Genomic DNA, 21,450 nt, shown 5'->3' with positions numbered 1-21,450 from the left:
GCAGTATATGGACAAGGTGCTGTGACTGATTGAACGTGTCAAAAGTGGTTTGCGAAGTTTCGTGCTGGACATTTCTTGCTGGACGATGCTCCACAGTCGGGTAGACCAGTTGAAGTTGATAGCAATCAAATCGAGACATTAATGGAGAACAATCAACGTCATACCACTCGGGAGATAGCCGACATACTCAAAATACCTAAATCAAGCGTTGAAAATCATTTGCACCAGTTTGGTTATGTTAATCACTTTGATGTTTGGGTTCCACGTAAGTTAAGTGAACAAAACCTTCTTGACCGTATTTCTGCATGCGATTCTCTACTTAAACGTAATGAAAACGTTCCGTTTTTAAAACAAATTGTGACAGGAGATGAAAAGTGGGTACTGTACAATAATGTGGAATGGAAGAGATCGTGGGGCAAGCAAAATGAACCACCACCAACCATACCAAAGGCTGGTCTTCATCCAAAGAAGGTGATGTTGTGTATATGGTGGGAACGGAAGAGAATCCTCTGTTATGAGCTCCTTCTCGAAAACCAAACGATTAATTCCAACAAGTACAGATCCCACTTAGACCAACTGAAAGCAGCACTCGACAAAAAGCATCCAGAATTAGTCCACAGAAAATGCATAACCGTCCATCGGGATAACGCAAGACCACGTTTCTTTGATGACCAGGCAAAAGCTGTTACAGTTTGTCTGGGAAGTTCTGACTCATCCACCGTATTCATCAGACATTGCACCTTCGGATTTTCATATCTTTAGGTCTTTACAAAGTTTTCTTAATAGAAAAAGTTCAATGCCCTGTAAAAGGCACCTGGAACAGTTCTTTGCTCAAAAAGATAAAAAGTTTTGGGAAGATGGAATTATGAAGTTGCCTGAAAAATGACAGAAGGTAGTGGAACAAAAGGGTGAACACACTGTTCAATAAAGTTCTTGGTGAAAATGAAAAATATGTTTTTTTATTTTTACTTAAAAACCGAAGGTACTTTTTGGCAAACCCAATAATTTCTCAGAGATTTGGGGAAATATCTAGACCTCTTTTCATTTCATATCTTAGAGAAAAAACTCAAAATCCCCTTAGGAATATAATTGAATAGGTCTGGGTGGAGAGTGAGGCTTGACATCCACGTTTAGTTTGTGGGTTCTGTGACCTGGCCTTTGTAGGGTGTGGAAAGGACCTTCCTATCTAACTCAGTGGGTACCACAAAGTGATTTAAATGCAGGCAAGAGAAGGGTTATGTGAGAGAGAGCAACTGGCCTAATCCACACAGAGGCTATTTTTGCTCTTTGTGAATTTGGTAAATAATTAGTGCCATTCTAGAATTTATCATTATCAATATTAATAGTAGATGTTAAATGCAAATGGTCCAAATCAGATCACATATTTCTCATTATTTTTTCAGTCCATAACCCTTGAAAACTGGATAGCTATTGTGGTCACATGCTTTCTTTATGGGGTATGGAGAAAAGGAGAGGGCAAAACACTGAGAAAGGTCTATGAAAGAACCTGAAATGAATTGGTGGAATTAATGACAGAAATATGAAATGAATGGTGAAAAGAACAGTAACTTAATCTTAAAATACCCAGCAGAGCCAGTATAATTAAATAGCAACTATGGTATCATTTAATTATTTTCCCAAACAGCACCATCATTATATATGACCAAGACATCATTTTTCTGTATTTATTTGGCAAAGCAGCAAAAAAATGAATTGAAACTTACATTATCAATTGCAAAAATGGCATTACAATGGATTGAAAGTAATTTGAAATTGCACCTGTAAGAACAAAGCACACTCCAAATTAATGTACAGTGCTACTGGGAAATAAATGAATTCTTTACTCTTAAGTCTTTTGTTTTAAAGAGAACCTTTAGCAATGAAGCCAAATAATTGTCCTTAAGACCATGAAATGAATCAAAGCAGCCGTAAATAGCATTTGTGATTACAAGGAAAAAGATTTTCTTCTCTTTGAGTCTCTCTCCTTTCATGCAGTGCGGGCAGCGTCCAGTTGTATGACATAGAGCCTCTTAGGTGGTTTTCTTGCCATAGTTTCTTTGACATAACTATTCCCCTTTGTCTGGTTTCATCTTTTACACTCCTTTCTCTCTACACCCACTTCCTAAGGCTGCTCCTTGTATGCCTGCTTCCCACTGTTTATGTGTGTGTATGTTACGAGTTATAAACAAGGAACTGCTATTAAGCCAATTCATTAATTAGGGTTCTGTCTGGAGTTCTCCTGTGAAGGATAATAATTTGTTAGCTTCACTGAGATCTTCTTCCTTCCTGAGAAATGTTGTTCTGAGAAAATATTGATTGAGAATGGACCCCTGCTAGGTAATGTATGTACAGTTTATACGTACTTGAGGATATTCAAGAGCATTATCTCTTTTTTGATAGCTACTAATGACTGTAATAAACTAAAACCACCTCATTTTAAATGGATGTTTTTAGTTGACAATGGAGGCATAATTCATAATTCATAAATATTATTTGAGTTAGGATATTTTAGTTCAAATTCGAATGAGCACCTGTATGTGTGTGTATGTATATATATATATATATATATATATACTTTATACTGTTATATTTAACTGGTTTAAAACAAGTGTCTTTGTCCATGCAGTTTCCTCAATATGAAATGGTATCCTCTCTACTTCTTCAAATTGAAATAATATTTCAAAACAATCATAAGTTCTATCCTCTCATGTTCTGTCTAAAATTTCTAATAACCGTATATCTTGACCACCTTTAGTCTTGACTAGTAGGTAGGAAATCTATTATTTCATCCCAGCCATATCTGATTTTGTTATTGCTTTTGAATGGATGGCCAAGCAAGGCTTAGTATTTGGAAACTTAATGTGGGACAGTTAGGTGATCGTCCAGGCTGTCTCAAACCTTCAGGCCTGGGTGCTTTGCTCTTCTTGAATATGCTGTATTACACTTGACTTCTCAGTCTGAAGCCTTGTTTGTCCTAATCTTTTGGCCTCATCTCTCCTTTATTGCTATTTTTTTCCAATTTAGATCTTGATTTTTATGTTGCTTTCCTATTAAGTTTTCGTTTCTTTAATCTAGGGTTATAACCTCAACAAGATGAATTCCACTATGCTTCCTTGGAGAGAGGGGCGAGACCTCTCCTCCTGGCCCATACTGTGTGGTCAGGCAAAAGACAACTGAATTTGGAGTTAGAAAATATGGCTTGGAGGGTCAGTTTTTATTCCTACTATGTGGGCAATCTTGGACAAGGGGTGATCTATCTGAGTCCGTGTTGTTTTTCAAACCTGCGACACACCTCAACATCCTATGTGTGGGGTCCCTTTATAAATACCATTTGTTGAGAATGATGATGTGTTTTGCATCATGTGTAGTATCAGAGCTTGTGGATCTCACAAGTGCCTGCTACAGAGGAATGAAGGACCTGAGACCACGTGGGGCAGGGGAGGGACCTGAATGGAATATAGCAATGGTTCCCAAGGTGAGGGTCAGGGTGGATAGTCACTTTATTATGTAGAGCAAATGAAAGGGGCTAATGAGCTCAAGTCAGGTTTTAGCCAGGGTATATGCCTTTGAGCCAGCATCTATTTGTATATCCAGTTGGTAGGGCATGGGAGCAACACTGCAGGTATTGTCAAAACACCTGAAGTCACGTTAGTGACAGCTTGACAGTGTGGTGATTTTCAAGGGGCTCAAGTATCTCCAAGAAGGAGCCTAGCCATGAACGCACGATAGGGGAGTAGAGTATATGTCAGGGCAAGAGAGGGTGTCAGGGAGTCATGTAGTTCAGCTGGGCTCCAGCCACATCTTCAGTTCCCTAGGAAGCCCAAGCAGAAGTCCAGCTGTATGGATTAGGCCAACATGAGACGCATGCTCTAACCTTTCGATCAAATAAGCTTGAATGCTTCATCTGCATTTCTAGGCTAGAGCCTCTGGATCTGAATCGAATATCAGCTCCCAGTGAAACTATTAAGTGACTTCTGAGTAAGTTGGTTTTTCCTCTGTGCTCTCTTAACACCATGTTAAAATATCTAAAATGGAGTTTACCATAATAGTTTTTCCATTTTTTAGTAAGTCTATTTTCCCTTTAAATCATGGGCTCCTTAAGGTCAGGCGTAAAGTTGCCTTCAGCTTTATATCTTAATGCTTAGGACAGTGCCTGGCATACGTACACAAGAAATGCTCATTGAATAAATGATTGGATGAATGAACTAACTGAGCTCTATTCCAGGGTCATGAGATATACCTCTGAGTGCTGTTTAACCATCCTGAAAATGCGTGTCTTTGTCACATAATTAACCAGGTTCAACGTAGGAATGATTCGATATCTATGGCAGATGTTGGGGCAAGGTTGAGGGAGAAGTTGAGGATGTTTCTCCACCTTCCTAAGCTTTCTTCTAAAATATCTGGACCAAAGTCTCCATCCCAACTAAGCGCACAGTACCCCACAGTGGAATGCCTCTGGTTCCTTCTAGTGCACTACAAGGAAAGCAATTCCAAGTATACATCCTACCAACGAAGGGCTCAGGTTGCCCTTGGAAGTTGAACCATAATTGATTACTTATGTGAACATCCCATTGTAGTACTCAGTAAAATGGGCCAGGAAGAAAAGAAAGGACTTTAAAATTCTTTTTCTTAGCGTCATGTTTTGCCATTGGGGACCTTGATGAGGAAGTTCTCTAAAATTACTTTGGCTTACGGTGATTCTGTCAGTTTTCTAAATACTTAGAAAGCACTTTACTGAGGGAAGTGTTATGTCTGCATTAGTTTGGAGGCATTTTGGATTAATCAGGCAGTTGGTGATCCAGAATTGCTCAGGAGGCCCAGATTTCACTGCCAATAAACAGAGAAGTACTTTTCCCCAAACTTAACTTGTAACAAAGAATAAGTTTTACCAGATTTTTTTCTAAAATCCAAAGTTAGGGACTTTGCTCAAGTAGGACTTTTTTGCTTAATCTTCACACCCTCCTATTTCGGATTGCTGAATTACCAAGTAAGCCAAGAGAAGATTATACTAAAAATGGTACTCTCAGAATTGTGAACTTATTCAGCAGAGATTTTATAGGAACCTCAGGGGATTTTATTCAAAATTGAACTTGAATAATTTTCAATAATACTTTCTGGTTTTGGAAAACTGCCTCTGAAAGTTTCTTTTTTCTTCTTTAATGTGTATAAAGAAGAGTAACTTACATATTAGGGAAAAATGTAGCGTTAAAAGAGAATCTTGGAGCTCTAAATCCTTAAGCTGTTAGCTTGAGTTTGTGACAAGATTTATGATAATAGTTGTTTTGGGAAAAGTATGGTCAGGCGTAGGATTCTGCAAATTCATTCATTCGACAAAAATGTGTTGAGGGCATACTCCGTACCAGGCTTTGTCAGAGTTTCCAGACACCTTGGTAATAATTTGCAGTAGGACCAATCAGTTCATCTTTGTGATTTTTCGCAGGCATAACTCAGAAGCCCAGATGTAGAGAAAGACAGCTGTGGCCTTACGGAAGACGTGTAGGACAACGAGAATGTAATGGGTTCAGAATGGAGAGTGTGCATGGTGGAAGTGGTTAGTCTCATTTTAGAATAAATACTTCCACCCAGCAAATCTTTAGTGGGTCCTATTACCTGCCAGTCAGTGATCCAAGCACAAGAAATATAAAGATGAACCATCTAATCAAAAGGCTGCCCTCAAGAAGCTTTACTTACATTTTGGTGGTGAAAGATAAATGAAAACATAAATTTATTGCCAAGTAGTGATTAAGAAAATCACTGTTCTGGGATGCTCTTCCTCCAGACACCTGCATGGTGCTTCCATCATCCACTTCTCCTCCCAGAGAGGCTTTCTCAGCAACCCCATCTAAAACAGTGCCACTCCCATACTCTGTCCCCCTGTGCAACTTCTTAATCACTACTTAGCAATATATTCACAGTTATGTTTTCCTGTGCAGGGTATGGGGAGGTAGAAGGGCAGACATACATTTAGCATTAAAGAGGTGAAGATTATGGATGTAGATCTTTGGAGAACTAAGGGAGAGATCATGGGGGCTAAAGTAAGGGTGGCTGAAGTAGCAGGTCATTGGAATTTATGAAGTTCAGGAGGTGTGAGACCAAGATGAAAGGGGATAAATCGACACGTAGCTTTTAAATAAGGATTATTGTGGATGGCTGAGGGGAAAACCGTTGAAGGAAGAAAGAGTGACTCCAAAAAAGAGTGAATCAACATTTGCTGGGACCCTCCCTATGATGTAGTTATTATTGTTCAGTTTTTCAGAGGAGAAGTCTGATCCTCAGAGGTCCAAATGCCTAGAGTTCCATAACTAATAAGCAGCACAGCCAGGGTTAAAACACACCTCTACATTGCTCTAAGTGTCATACTTACTCTGTAAGATCCCGTCCCCTTCTCACTCCTTTCCTCTTCGTGCCACTTCCTCTACTTTTTCGTATTTTCTTTCTTCTCTTTAACTTATTCCCATTGTCCTAAACATGAGATAGTTTAAAAGTTCAAAAAAGCCATTCCAAGCATTTTTCTCCCTTTTCCCCTAATTTGGAGGGAAGAGTTAGAAAAGCTAAAAGGAACATAAGGTAAACTCCTTTCCAAGATTAGCAGGATATATAGCTAGTATTTTCTGTGCATAAAGGAGAAGAAAGCATCTGAGAACAAATCACAATAATCAAGAGAAAAGGGTGTCAACATTTGTTTGGAAAAATAAATGTACTAAACTTAAATTTCTAGAATTTAGCCTAGGAAAATTACATCTCCATTAACTTGAAATACCCTGGTTCCTAAAGATTTAGCTACCACCTGCAAAATGCCCCATGTGACATATTTAGGAGTTATGGGGATAAAAGTTGTTAAGAAAATCTCTAGGAGGTTCCAAAAGGATTAAAATGATTTAGGCGTAAAATAAAATTTTAGCCAAGTATGTGGCAACAGTGTAACACGTATTTTTAAATGTTTTTTTTTTTTTTTGGACTGGCTAAAGGACAAAATGAAAGAATTTCAAAGAACATGGAGCCCATTTGTTACAAAGGAAAAATGAAGCAGAATGTTCTATTATGCTGATGATCATAGGTTTGAAATAATGGTGACATATCAGCTGACATCTGGGCATTTATCAATGCCCAGAAGTGAGAAGGGGACGGGATCTTACAGAGTAAGTATGACACTTAGACCAATGTAGAGGTGTGTTTTAACCCTGGCTGTGCTGCTTATTAGTTATGGAACTCTAGGCATTTGGACCTCTGAGGATCAGACTTCCGTGGATTACTTCTGTTACTATAATGTGGATTTTACATAGGTATGCTTATAGATGTCTAGCTATTTGTGAGGTCTGCAGTTAAGATTATGTATAATGGAGACATAGTTATGACTTTAATTATCTTTATAATGCCTGTTGGTTTCATTTACTTTTATAAAATTGTGTTTCCTTTGTTCATTTCTGGGCTTAGTTCTGTAATAACACAATGGCAGCTTTCTGTTAAACACTTCCAAGTTATTAAGTTGGGTCTCCACAGAAAAGGGAAGTGGACTATAAACAAATAGCTGAGAAGTATATCTACCCACTCAGAAACATTGACTGATGAACTTGTCTGTATGTGGTATCTTCTAGGCTCTGAGGTACAGAAATGAAAAATGGCAGAAAAATCCTTGCCCTCATGGAACTTACATCTGGTTAGTGGGGGGCAGTGCAGACCATAAGCACACATGTACACATGTATACTATGCCATTGAGATTAGGGCTATGAAGAAACTAAAATGGGCGAAGGGATGAGAGGGTAACAGGGGAATGAAGGTTCAGAGGGATGCTAATTTAGGTAGTTTAGTCAGAACTGTTCCCCTAAAGGTGATTTTGAGTAGGATTAATTTAGTCAGTTAATTGGAGGTGAGAAGAAAGAAATGTTATTAGGTACTTATTAGACACCAAGCATTTTGAAAAGCATTATTCTTCACTGAGTAGTTCAAGAAGTACTTATAACACAACAATATAACGATTACTGCACTCATTTTAAAGCCGAGGAATCTGATATTCAGAAAGATTGACTAATTTCCCCAAGATCGTACAATTTCTAATTGAGTCAGGATTAAAACCCAGATCTGTCTGATTTTAGAAACCATGTTCTTTCCATTATACTAATCTTTTTATGTGGGAACAGATAGGAACTGCAACCTTGAAGGTCTAAAGAAGAAAAGGGTGGAGAGTAGTACTAGTAGAAGTGATAATTGTGTGGGTCTTGGAAGAGTTAGCCAGAGTCAGAAAGTTCTGGGGAGTAATGGGTTACTGATGGCTGCTGAAACAATTTAGCCACAAACTGGCTGTCTTAAAACAAACAGAACTTTACTCGTTCACAGTTCTGGAGGCTAGAAGTCTGAAATCAGTGTCACTGGAAATCAAGGTGTCTGCAGGGTTGCATTCCCTCTGAGCCTCTAGGGGAGAATCTGTTTCCTTGCCTCTTCCAGACTCTGGTGGCTTCTGACACTCCTTGACTTGCGGCTACTTTGCTTTGATCTCTACCTCCCTCTTCACACCTATGTGTGAAATTTTCCTCTGCCTCTCCAAGGACATGTGCGATTGCATTTAGGGCCTACCTGGATAAACTAGAATAATCTCCTCATCTCAAGATCCATAACGTATATCTGCAAATACCTTTTTTTTTTCTTTCCTCATATAAGGTAATACTTATACGTTCTAGGGGTTAGGATGTGTATATTCGTCAGAGGGTAATTTTTCAGCCTACAAAAAGGGTTAAAAAAAAAATGCCATGTGGAAGACAGGACACAGCAGATGTTTGGAGGCCTTAAATCACCAAGTATTGGATTCATATTGAGAAAGTGAAAGAGTCTGAGGGAAGTCATTGAATAGTATTGGCTTTGCACTGCTTTTTGAAAATATCACTCACCATTCATTCATTCCATTGTTCATTATGTATTTGGTAAATCTCTGTGCTAGAAACTGTGAGAATGTAATGGTGGGATGATAGCGATGATTTCTTTTTTTTTTAATAGCTATTTTTTTAACATCTTTATTAGAGTATTATATACTTATATAGAGTATTAGAGTATAATTGCTTTACAATGGTATGTTAGTTTCTGCTTTATAACAGTGAATCAGTTATACATATACATATGTTCCCATATCTCTTCCCTCTTGCGTCTCCCTTCCTATCCCACCCCTCCAGGCGGTCACAAAGCACCGAGCTGATCTCCCTGTGCTATGCAGCTACTTCCCACTAGCTATCTACCTTACGTTTGGTAGTGTATATAAGTCCCTGCCTCTCTCTCGCTTTGTCACAGCTTACCCTTCCCCCTCCCCATATCCTCAAGTCCATTCTCTAGTAGGTCTGTGTCTTTATTCCTGTCTAACCCCTAGGTTCTTCGTGACATTTTTTCCCTTAAATTCCATATATATGTGTTAGCATACGGTATTTGTCTTTCTTTTTCTGACTTACTTCACTCTGTATGACAGAATCTAGGTCTATCCACCTCATTACAAATAGCTCAATTTCGTTTCTTTTTATGGCTGAGTAATATTCCATTGTACATATGTGCCACATCTTCTTTATCCATTCATCCGATGATGGACACTTAGGTTGTTTCCATCTCCAGGCTATTGTAAATAGAGCTGCAATGAACATTTTGGTACATGACTCTTTTTGAATTATGGTTTTCTCAGGGTATGTGCCCAGTAGTGGGATTGCTGGGTCATATGGTAGTTCTATTTGTAGTTTTTTAAGGAACCTCCATACTGTTCTCCACAGTGGCTATATCAATTTACATTCCCACCAGCAGTGCAAGAGGGTTCCCTTTTCTCCACACCCTCTCCAGCATTTATTGTTTCTAGATTTTTTGATGATGGCCATTCTGACTGGTGTGAGATGATATCCCATTGGAGTTTTGATTTGCATTTCTCTAATGATTAATGACGTTGAGCAGTCTTTCATGTGTTTGTTGGCAGTCTGTATATCTTCTTTGGAGAAATGCCTATTTAGGTCTTCTGCCCATTTTTGGATTGGGTTGTTTGGTTTTTTTGTTATTGACCTGCATGAGCTGCTGATAAATTTTGGAGATTAATCTTTGTCAGTTGCTTCATTTGCAAATATTTTCTCCCATTCTGAGGGTTGTCTTTTGGTCTTGTTTATGGTTTCCTTTGCTGTGCAAAGGCTTTGGAGTTTCATTAGGTCTCACTTGTTTATTTTTGTTTTTACTTCCATTTCTCTAGGAGGTGGGTCAAAAAGGATCTTGCTGTGATTTATGTCATAGAGTGTTGTGCCTATGTTTTCCTCTAAGAGTTTGATAGTTTCTGGCCTTACATTTAGGTCTTTAATCCATTTTGAGCTTCTTTTTGTGTATGGTGTTAGGGAGTGATCTAATCTCATACTATTACATGTACCTGTCCAGTTTTCCCAGCACCATTTATTGAAAAGGCTGTCCTTTCTCCACAGTACATTCCTGCCTCCTTTATCAAAGATAAGGTGACCATATGTGCATGGGTTTATCTCTGGGCTTTCTATCCTGTTCCATTGATCTATCTTTCTGTTTTTGTGCCAGAACCATACTGTCTTGATTACTATAGCTTCGTAGTATAGTCTGAAGTCAGGGAGGCTGATTCCTCCAGCTCCGTTTTTCTTTCTCAAGATTGCTTTGGCTATTCAGGGTCTTTTGTGTTTCCATACAAATTGTGAAATTTTTTGTTCTAGTTCTGTGAAAAATGCCAGTGGTAGTTTGATAGGGATTGCATTGAATCTGTAGATTGCTTTGGGTAGTAGAGTCATTTTCACAATGTTGATTCTTCCAATCCGAGAACATGGTATATCTCTCCATCTATTTGTATCATCTTTAATTTCTTTCATCAGTGTCTTATAATTTTCTGCATACATGTCTTTTGTCTCTTTAGGTAGGTTTATCCGTAGATATTTTATTCTTGTTGTTGAAATGGTAAATGGGAGTGTTTTCTTGATTTCACTTTCAGATTTTTCATCATTAGTGTATAGGAATGCCAGAGATTTCTGTGCATTAATTTTGTATCCTGCTACTTTACCAAATACATTGATTAGCTCTAATAGTTTTGTGGTATCATCTTTAGGATGCTCTATGTATAGTATCATGTCATCTGCAAACAGTGACAGATTTACTTCTTCTTTTCCAATTTGGATTCCTTTTATTTCCTTTTCTTCTCTGATTGCTGTGGCTAAAACTTCCAAAACTATGTTGAATAAGAGTGGTGAGAGTGGGCAACAACCTTGTCTTGTTCCTGATCTTAGTGGAAATGCTTTCAGTTTTTCACCATTGAGGACGATATTGGCTGTGGGTTTGTCATATATGGCCTTTATTATGTTGAGGAAACTTCCCTCTGTGCCTACTTTCTGCAGGGTCTTTATCATAAATGGGTGTTGAATTTTGTCTAAAGCTTTTTCTGCATCTAGTGAGATGATCATATGGTTTTTCTCCTTCAATTTTTTAATATGGTGTTTCACATTGATTGATTTACGTATATTGAAGAATCCTTGAATTCCTGGGATAAACCCCACTTGATCATGGTGTATGATCCTTTTAATGTGCTGTTGGATTCTGTTTGCTAGCATTTTGTTGAGAATTTTTGCATCTATGTTCATCAGTGATATTGGCCTGTAGTTTTCTTTCTTTGTGACATCCTTGTCTGGTTTTGGTATCAGGGTGACAGTGGCCTTGTAGAAGGAGTTTGGGAGTGTTCCTCCCTCTGCTATATTTTGGAAGAGTTTGAGAAGGATGGTGTTAGCTCTTCTCTGAATGTTTGATAGAATTCGCCTGTGAAGCCATCTGGTCCTGGGCTTTTGTTTGTTGGAAGATTTTTCATCACAGTTTCAATTTCAGTGCTTGTGATTGGTCTGTTCATATTTTCTATTTCTTCCTGATTCAGTCTTGGCAGGTTGTGCATGTCTAAGAATTTGTCCATTTCTTCCAGGTTGTCCATTTTATTGGCATAGAGTTGCTTGTAGTAATCTCTCATGATCTTCTGTATTTCTGCAGTGTCAGTTGTTACTTCTCCTTTTTCATTTCTTATTCTATTAATTTGAGTCTTCTCCCTTTTTTTCTTGATGAGTCTGGCTAATGGTTTATCAATTTTGTTTATCTTCTCAAAGAACCATCTTTTAGTTTTATGGATCTTTGCTATCATTTCCTTCAGTTCTTTTTCATTTATTTCTGATCTGATCTTTATGATTTCTTTCCTTCTGCTAACTTTGGGGAGTTTTGTTCTTCTTTCTCTAATTGCTTTAGGTGCAAGGTTAGGTTGTTTATTCAAGATGTTTCCTGTTTCTTAAGGTAGGATTGTATTGCTATAAACTTCCCTCTTAGAACTGCTTTTTCTGCATCCCATTGGTTTTGGATCGTCGTGTCTCCATTGTCATTTGTTTCTAGGTATTTTTTGATTTCCTCTTTGATTTCTTCAGTGATCTCTTTGTTATTAAGTAGTGTATTGTTTAGCCTCCATGTGTTTGTATATTTTACAGATCTTTTCCTGTAATTGATATCTAGTCTCATAGCGTTATGGTCGGAAAGGATACTTGATGTAATTTCAATTTTCTTAAATTTACCAAGGCTTGATTTGTGACCCAAGATATGATCTATCCTGGAGAATGTTCCATGAGCACTTGAGAAAAATGTGTATTCTGTTGTTTTTGGATGGAATGTCCTATAAATATCAATTAAGTCCATCTTGTTTAATGTATCATTTAAAGCTTGTGTTTCCTTATTTATTTTCATTTTGGATGATTTGTCCATTGGTGAAAGTGGGGTGTTGAAGTCCCCTACTATGATTGTGTTACTGTCGATTTCCCCTTTTATGGCTGTTAGTATTTGCCTTATATATTGAGGTGCTCCTATGTTGGGTGCATAAATATTTACAATTGTTATATCTTCTTCTTGGATCTATCCCTTGATCGTTATGTAGTGTCCTTCTTTGTCTCTTCTAATAGTCTTTATTTTAAAGTCTATTTTGTCTGATATGAGAATTGCTACTCCAGCTTTCTGTTGGTTTCCATTTGCATGAAATATCTTTTTCCATCCCCTTACTTTCAGTCTGTATGTGTCTCTAGGTCTGAAGTGGGTCTCTTGAAGACAGCAAATATATGGGTTTTGTTTTTGTATCCATTCAGCCAATATCTGTCTTTTGCTGGGAGCATTTAGTCCATTTACATTTAAGGTAATTATCGATATGTATATTCCTATTCCCATTTTCTTAGTTGTTTCGGGTTCGTTATTGTAGGTCTCTTCCTTCTCTTGTGTTTCTTGCCTAGAGAAGTTCCTTTAGCAGTTGTTGTAAACCTCATTTGGTGGTGCTGCCTCTCTCAACTTTTGCTTGTCTGTAAAGGTTTTAATTTCTCCATCAAATCTGAATGAGATCCTTGCTGGGTAGAGTAATCTTGGTTGCAGGTTTTTCTCCTTCATCACTTTAAATATGTCCTGCCAGTCCCTTCAGGCTTGCAGAGTTTCTGCTGAAAGATCAGCTGTTAACCTTATGGTGATTCCCTTGTGTGTTTTTTTCCCTTGCTGCTTTTAATGTTTTCTTTGTATTTAATTTTTGACAATTTGATTAATATGTGTCTTGGCGTATTTCTCCTTGGATTTATCCTGTATGGAACTCTCTGTGCTTCCTGGACTTAACTATTTCCTTTCCCATATTAGGGAAGTTTTCAACTATAATCTCTTCAAATATTTTCTCAGTCCCTTTCTTTTTCTCTTCTTCTTCTGGATCCCCTATAATTCGAATGTTGGTTCGTTTAATGTTGTCCCAGAGGTCTCTGAGACTGTCCTCAATTCTTTTCATTCTTTTTTCTTTATTCTGCTCTGCAGTAGTTATTTCCACTATTTTATTTTCCACGTCACTTATCCATTCTTCTGCCTCAGTTATTCTGCTATTGATCCCATCTAGAGTATTTTAAATTTCATTTATTGTGTTGTTCATCATTTTTTCTTTCAACTTTAGTTCTTCTAGGTCCTTGTTAAATGTTTCTTGCATTTTGTCTATTCTATTTCCAAGATTCTGGATCATCTTTACTATCATTATTCTGAATTCTTTTTCAGGTAGACTGCCTATTTCCTCTTCATTTGTTAGGTCTGGTGGGTTTTTATCTTGCTCCTTCATCTGCTATGTGTTTTTCTGTCTTCTCATTTTGCTTATCTTACTGTGTTTGGGGTCTCCTTTTTGCATGCTGCAAGTTCGTAGTTCCCGTTGTTTTTGGTGTCTGTCCCCAGTGGCTAAGGTTGGTTCAGTGGGTTGTGTAGGCTTCCTGGTGGAGGGGACTAGTGCCTGTGTTCTGGTGGATGAGGCTGGATCTTTTCTTTCTGCTGGGCAGGTCCATGTCTGGTGGTGTGTTTTGGGGTATCTGTGGCCTTATTATTATTTTAGGCAGCCTCTCTGCTAATGGGTGGAATTGTGTTCCTGTCTTGCTAGTTGTTTGGAATAGGATGTCCAGCACTGTAGCTTTTGCTTGTCATTGAGTGAAGCTGGGTGTTGGTGTTGAGATGGAGATCTCTGGGAGATTTTTGCCATTTGATATTACGTGGAGCTGGGAGGTCTCTTGTGGACCAGTGTCCTGAAGTTGGCTCTCCCTCCTCAGAGGCACAGCACTGACTCCTGGCTGCAGCACCAAGAGCCTTTCATCCACACGGCTCAGAATAAAAGGGAGAAAAAGTAGAAAGAATGAATGAGTAGATGTAGAAAGAACGAAAGAAAGAAAGAAAGGAGGGAGGAAGGAAGGAAGGAAGGAGGGAGGGAAGAAAAAAAGAACGAAACAAGATAAAGTAAACTAAAATAAAGTAAGATAAAATAACGTTATTAAAATAAAAAATAATTAAGAAAAAAATTTAAAAAAACAAAAAAAAAGGACAGATAGAACCCTAGGACAAACGGTGGAAGGAAAGCTATACAGACAAAATCTCACACAGAAGCATACACATACATGCTCATAAAAAGAGGAAAAGGGGAAAAAATCATAAATCTTGCTCTCAAAGTCCACCTCCTTAATTTGGGATGATTCGTTGTCTATTCATGTATTCCACAGATGCAGGGTGCATCCAGTTGATTGTGAAGCTTTAATCTGCTGCTTCTGAGGCTGCTGGGAGAGATTTCCCTTTCTCTTCTTTGTTCTCACAGCTCCCACGGGCTCAGCTTTGGATTTGGCCCTGCCTCTGCGTGTAGGTCGCCGGAGGGCGTCTGTTCTTCGCTCGGACAGGACGGGGTTAAAGGAGTCACTGATTCAGGGGTTCTGGCTCACTCAGGCCGGGGGGAGGGGCACTGAGTGCGGGGCGGGCCTGCGGCGGCAGAGGCCGGCATGATGTTGCACCAGCCTGAGGCGTGCCGTGCGTTCTTCCGGGGGAGTTGTCCCTGGATCCCGGGACCCTGGCAGTGGCGGGCTGCACAGGCTCCCCGGAAGGCGGGTATGGATAGTGACCTGTGCTCGCACACAGGCTTCTTGGTGGCGGCAGCAGCAGCCTTAGCGTCTCATGCCCCCGTCTCTGCGTTCCGCGCTTTTAGCGGCGACTCGCACCCATCTCTGGAGCTCCTTTACGCAGCGCTCTTAATCCCCTCTCCTCGCACACCAGGAAACAAAGAGGGAAGAAAAAGTCTCTTGCCTCTTCGGCAGGTCCAGACTTTTCCCTGGACTCCCTCCCGGCTAGCCATGGCGCACTAACCCCCTGCAGGCTGTGTTCACGCCGCCAACCCCAGTCCTTTCCCAGCTCTCAGTCGGAAGCCCGAGCCTCAGCTCCCAGCCCCGTCCACCCCTGCGGGTGAGCAGACAAGCTTCTCGCGCTGGTGAGTGCCGGTCGGCCCTGATCTTCTGTGCGGGAATCTCTCCTCTTTGCCCTCCGCACCCCTGCCGCTGTGCCCTCCTCCGCGGCTCCGAAGTCTTCCCTCTCCGCCACCCGCAGCCTCTGCCCGCGAAGGGGCTTCTTAATGTGTGCAAACCTTTTCTCCTTCACAGCTCCCTCCCTCTGGTGCAGGTTCCGTCCCTATCCTTTTGTCTCTGTTTATTCTTTTTTCTTTTGCCCTACCCAGGTACATGGGGGGTTTCTTGCCTTTTGGGAGGTCTGAGGTCGTCTGCCAGCGTTCAGTAGGTGTTCTGTAGGAGTTGTTCCACGTGTAGATGTATTTCTGGTGTATTTGTGGGGAGGAAGGTGATCTCTGCGTCTTACTCTACCGCCATCTTCCCGGAAGCCATAGCTATGATCTCTGAAGCTTGCAATCTAGTGGTGGAGACTTGCTATAAAAAAAAAAAAAAAATCACACAGATGAACAATGTGATTTGACACTGTGATAAATGCTATGAAGGTAAATGCAGGGTGCCCTTAGAACTGACAGAAAGTACCAAAAAAGTTCTAAGTGTTGCATATTGGTACATAATCTGTACAATAGCTAATCCATCCTTTCTGTAACACCTCCACTAAGGTGGTGGTGGTGGTGATTTTAATTTTCATTGGCACAAAGATCAGTTCTCTATACCTTGAGTTTCTTAAGAGTTCTTGGCGTGCTATCTTTGAGAATGTGATATTTGAACTGAAATCTAATGGATGTTATAGTAGTTAACTTGCCAGAAGGTGGAAGGAACCAGAGAAGAACATTGTGTACAGACACAATGGTTCTAGGATGAGAAGAACAGTACTTTGAGGGGATGAAACAAAGACCAATGCAGCTAGTGTGGAGAGAGCTAGGGGGAGACAGGTGGAAGATGGACCTAGAGAAGTGGGCAGAGACCAGATGCTGAGGGGCTCTGTAGGCCACACTCAGATGTTTCTTTGTATTACAAAGGCATTGGGAAGTAAGGGAAGAGAGTTTGTGGGGTGGTTTGTGTGTGTTTTGTTGTTTTCTACTTTTTAAACTTTACCTAAAGTAAAATTCATTCTTTCTGTTTTACAGTTTGAAAAATGCATAGTCATGGTAGTTACACCCACAATCAAGGTACAGATCATTTCCAACATTCCCCCGCCCCAGTTCCTCTTGCTATGCCTTTGTAGTCAACTCCTACCCTATCCCCTGGTCCCTGACAAATACTGGTTAAACAGAGAAGTATTATTCAAGTGAGAAGTGTGATAGCCTAACACTGTGGTAGCATAAAAATTGGAGAGGACATATATTCAAGAGATATCTAGGAGCCAGAATCAAGAAAATGTGGTAACATTAAATATTTTAATTTGGAGAGGGAGGAGGAAGTGTTCAGAAGGTCCTCAGGTCTCTGGCTTGGGTAACTAGAAAACTACTGGAGCCCTTTAAGAGTGGGAAGAACAACTGTTGTAATTAAGAGCAGAGATTAAGTTCAGTTTATGGTGCCATTGAGACATCCAAGACCAATGGGTAGTTGGGAGGATTTTGGATCTCGAGCTCATTAGAGAGATTTGAACTAAAGATTTATATTTGAGAAATGGAAGATTTTGAAAGGAATCTTTGCCCTTCTTTTTCATGGCATAATAACATTTTTATGAAAATAAAATTCACTGGGTGCAAACTGTGTATTAGGTATTGTTCTAACTATACCCGCATTTAATCTTGGAAACAACCTGTAAGTGAAAAACACTTTTATTTTACAGATGAGAAACTAAGACATAGAGCAATTAAGATACATGACCAAGGTTTCACAACTCATCAGACCCAGAGTTGGTAATGCAGGAGCTATATCTTAAACTCAATTACCAAAGACTTATTCAGATGCATTTTATTTGATGGTTAAGGCAGTGGTACTTACTGTAGGGAATTAATCATAATTGTCTCTGGAGATTTTAACAATGTATTGATAAATATAAATTTATTCATGACTCCTTCCACCTTACCTGTCTATCAAAGCAGGGGAGCAGGGCCTAAGGATATTTTTAGATGTTTCTAGCTGATTTTGATATGTCTCTCCTTTCCTCCTTCACCATCACACACCACCACTTTCAAACACAAAAGTTGACATCCACCGGGTTGGTGGTTGGCCCTGAGATTATTGATTTATTGTAGGTATTAATGGATCTTAGAAGCAAGCTGCCAACAGAAGCTGAACAAATAGCTATTCAGGGGTCTCTAGAGTATGTACCTGGGCACTGATGACCACGAGAAGATAGCATTCTTGCGTAAGCCTGCGTGGTATGGACCAAGTGTTGGCCAGTAATGTTATAACATGGAATTTATAGGCATAATCTTGAATGAAGAGGTAAAATTAAGGTTGTTTACAGTATAGGAACTGCGTCATATGGACAGATTTCTAGAAATGTATACTGGCAATAACAGATTACATAGACTACAGGTGTATCCTGCTTTTTCTTATAGACATATTCTTGAAATGCATACTGTCCATTTTCATATATTTACATTTTTCAGTGGAGAATGATATTTATTTTAAATAATCATTTAAAAAAATGATTCTCTTTTTTTTTAAAAAAAGATCTTCACAGAATGAGTAGCATTTCTAAGCCATCTACTTTGTGAATCTCCATGTTCATATAATGCATTTGCCTATAGTGATATGCTCTTCTCCATTCATGTTAATGGGGATGAACTTTCAAATCTTAATTCACGGCAAACTCTGGTAATTTCTTCTCTCATCTCTTTGTGTAATTTGAACAGTTAAGAGTCTCTCTCATATATTCTAAAGAGCCAATAGTGAAACCTAAATACTTTATTTGTACTGTTTTTTTTCCCCTGTCATCACCAAAAAGCAAAAACAAAAATAAAACCGAAAACAAACAGTGACAACAAAGCATGTTAACAATGTTGGTTTCTGTTGCAAGACCAATAGTAAATCTGAGATAAATCTATAATTTTAACCTATGAAATTTGCCTCTTTTTCAGTACTAAAAATCACCCTTTTCAGTGTCAGAGGCAACAGAGTTCTTCTTACTGTTTTGTGCCTGTGTGTTTGTTCAGTATTCACCTGTGATGAGAATCACAGAGTGAATTAGTAAATAGATCATTGGAAGTGACTTTTGCAATACAGCACTAATATAAAAATGGATTTATAGGGCTTCCCTGGTGGCGCAGTGGTTGAGAGTCCGCCTGCCAATGCAGGGGACATGGGTTCGTGCCCCAGTCCGGGAAGATCCCACATGCCGCGGAGCGGCTGGGCCCATGAGCCATGGCCGCTGAGCCTGCGCGTCCGGAGCCTGTTCTCCGCAACGGGAGAGGCCACAACAGTGAGAGGCCCGCGTACCGCAAAAAAAAAAAAAAAAAAAACAACGATTTATAATCCATTCCTATTGCAAAGATTGAATAATGATTGAGCCATAACATTTGGAACATTCCCTGTTCACATTCCAGGGGATCATGGCCCAGATATCCCAAGTGAGTTGAGTAGAATGGATAATGTACCCCCTCCCTAGAGGGAGCTACATGCAGTAGGTCAGCAGCATGACCTCAGAAAGTTTCATTTTATGTTATTCTTCCTTTTGGTTCATTACCTTTTAAGCCTTTAGAAGAGGAAGGTAAAGACAAATGGGCAGTCAGTCCAAGGTGACCTCTTGCACAAGAGAGCCATGGTTTGTGAGATCGTGGTCCAGGTCCTAGGTCCCTTGTGATGATGGTTCCACCCCCTTCCAATAATTTACAATGTTTTAACTGCTGCTTTGGCAGGGCTGGGGTGGGGGAGAGGGCAACAGAGAATGAGTAAAAGAGAGAGAAGCAACTTATGTCGGGGAGGGGGAAACAACTTGGCTGTGATCTCAGACTGTGAAATCCTATGGAGAAGTAACGTGGGAAATGCTTATAATATAACATAAAACAAGATTCAAATGTGTGCAAGTTTTATCATCTTAACTGTTTTTTAAAAGTCCCAAATTATAGGCATAGGGAGAAAAAAAAAGCTGGAAGGAAATAGATAAAAATGTTAACAGTTGTCATATTTTGGCAGATAATTTTTTTCATGTTTTTTAAATGCTGCATTTTCTAAAATTTTAAATGAGTTTGGCCAACTTTTACATTATAAAAAGACAAAATTTAGGGACAATCTCTGTGATCTGATTGGTGATCCATGAGTCTCATCAGGGTTCAGGGTAGAAAATAAAGAAGTGAGCAACAATTTAAGCACGATCTTCAGAGTACGTTGTGTTCTTACCATCAATTTCCTGAATTTCCATCCTCATCATTACCACTTGTCCCCTCACCCAGTAGTCTATCCTAAAACCTCCAAGACCTCCTTCTGCAAAAATCTTCCTAATCTTTCCATCCTTATGAACGTTGAGATCATTCTGAAATTTCCACTCAGGATCAACACTTACCTTCTTCACATAGCTGCTCCCAGCAGGGTATCCATGGCTGGTGAACTAAGCTAATAGTAGATGATATTGTAGTGTCCTTTCATCATGGTGGGAATTTAAGGCACTGTATGATACCTCTGGGGAAATAGTTTTTGAGAAATGGAGAACTTTAGACCTAAATTTGAATTCATAGAGATCTGGATTTAAATCCTATTGATACTTCTATCGCTTCGTGCTTCTATAACCTTGAGCAAGTTGCTTAACCTGTCTTTTCTAAAATTCAGTTTTCTCATAATCACAATGGAAAAAATAATACTTATTTGTTTATTGTGATAATTAGTAGGCATAATTCATGTGAACTAAATGAACTATGTTGACTTATGCTTGTTATTTCTCACAACAAACTAATGAGTCAGGTACTATGATAATGATGGTAGAGAATATTGCATCGTTACAACCAAGCCCTAGCTCCTTTATCTCATGAATTAGCAGAGACCCATTGGCCTGCTCCCTTCTCCAATTCAGGTTAAATTTAAGTGAATTTAATTTAACACTTATAGAACAGTTACTGTATACTAGGTCATATTCATGCATGTTTACTTTTTGTAGATTATATGTTGCCTGGTGACCAGCCAATATCTGGTAGTCAGTGTTTGTTCTAAAATTCAATCTGCAATAGTACAGAGTGATGACAAGGCCATGGCACCCTTCAAAGAAGTTTTTTAGATTATTCACATCACCACTTTGTGACTTCTTGTCCCCTCTCAAAGGGTGCATCTTTGACTATGTGGCAAAGATGTTGTGAAACCAGAATTTCATTCCATATTAGCAATCATTGAAAAGGTTAAGGTTTAGGAACAACGAGAGAAATAAAAAGAAGAAATTATTGTGAATCTTCACTGGCCCCTATATGTACTCCCAGAGCTCTCTACAACTTGGAGATTACAAAGAGATGAGAGGGGAGAGCAGATAAGTGTTGGTTTTCGTTTTTAAATGTGTTTCTCTGAGGATTTCTTATTATATCTATTTCACCTTGGAAATGGCATCGCTGAGTTCCCCGTAAAGGTTACTCATGAAACTGAGGATTTGTGTTCCTGACTCAGAGTTTACTGGCATTTGCTAAATGTTTGGCTTTGTATTCATATTTGTCTTTGACTATGATGAAAGTAAGGCATTGTCTCATTTATTAGATAGCTCTTGGCTGTGCTGGATTAAAGTTGAATCATTTGACAGTGGCCCCTACAGCAGCTTGAGTCTTCTGAGAT

The sequence above is a fragment of the Globicephala melas genome, chromosome 4, assembly GCF_963455315.2.
Source record: "Globicephala melas chromosome 4, mGloMel1.2, whole genome shotgun sequence".
In the NCBI taxonomy this organism is placed as follows: Eukaryota; Metazoa; Chordata; class Mammalia; order Artiodactyla; family Delphinidae; genus Globicephala; species Globicephala melas.
The sequence above is the reverse complement of the archived record's forward strand: the minus strand, read 5'-3'. Positions refer to the sequence as shown.